The sequence below is a fragment of the Sardina pilchardus genome, chromosome 18, assembly GCF_963854185.1.
Source record: "Sardina pilchardus chromosome 18, fSarPil1.1, whole genome shotgun sequence".
Lineage (NCBI taxonomy): Eukaryota > Metazoa > Chordata > Actinopteri > Clupeiformes > Clupeidae > Sardina > Sardina pilchardus.
Genome location: NC_085011.1, coordinates 11,897,992 through 11,899,162, shown reverse-complemented (window position 1 = coordinate 11,899,162; position 1,171 = coordinate 11,897,992).

Sequence of the window (1,171 nt, the reverse complement as noted above, 5' to 3'; positions counted from 1 at the left end):
CAAAAATAGCCATTTGTTTTCTTGACTTTCTTATGTGAGCACAATCACATAGTTTACATTATGTAAGTATATATCAGATCAATCAGATTGCTGAATTCAAACAGCCAATCAGATTGCAGGATTCTGTGAGCCAATCTGATTGCTGAATTCCAACAGCCAATCAAATTGCAGGCTTCTGGGAGCCAATCAGATTGCAGGATTCTCACAGCCAATCAGATTGTAGGATTCTGGGAGCCAATCAGAATTGCTTCATTGCTAATTGCAATAGAACAGTACAGTGCATTTTCATGCACTAATTAAAAATGTAATAAATAGATACAAATATATGCATACATGTAAAGTCAACTCATATCAAGAGGGTCTTTTACAGAACCAGACCTGATTTCATTTAGAATCTGTTGAACAACACCAGTACAACATGGAGACACATGAAAAATTAATATCTAGGTTTATTGGGTGACAAACTTACAGGGGGTGATTTTAATAGCTAGCTGTGGTAGATAGGCATGCATATTACAAGGACACCGGGTCATGACATGTAAGGAACATGGTACTGCAACAAATAAATGGAACCACTGTCAACATTGCAGTCACTTCAACTTTATTCATTTATGGTGAATAAATGTTATACTACTGTGCACAGCCCCATGCTTTTCAAGGCGATGCTAGCATGGTAAACTAGTGCAAAAGAATAGGTCGTCGTCATTATCCCCCCCCCCCATCATCTACTTCCTGAGCATAAAATGAATGCTGATTCTTGCAAAGCATGACATTGAGTTTCATGTGAGTTTAGTCATGTTTAACTGTAATACCGTGCAATTGGCATATTTGCATATAATTTGCATATTTGCATAACTAAATGATCATCACACAATCGACATGAAATCTGGAAATAATCTAGAAAACTATTCAAATAACTATTCAAAGTTATTGACATCCAGCCCTAACACTGTTAGGCTACTTAACTTGCATGCCATGAAAAAATAAGACCATGTGTGCTGTACAAGTTTACATTTCTTCACACAGTGCCTATCATAATGCTATGCTTTACTATACTTTTTCTCTTTGAACTGACTTTGTTTCAAGTCACATACTACTGTAGCCTATTTATTGTACATATATATTACATAACTGTAATGCAAACTAACTTGTTTTCTCATGTAACCCACTT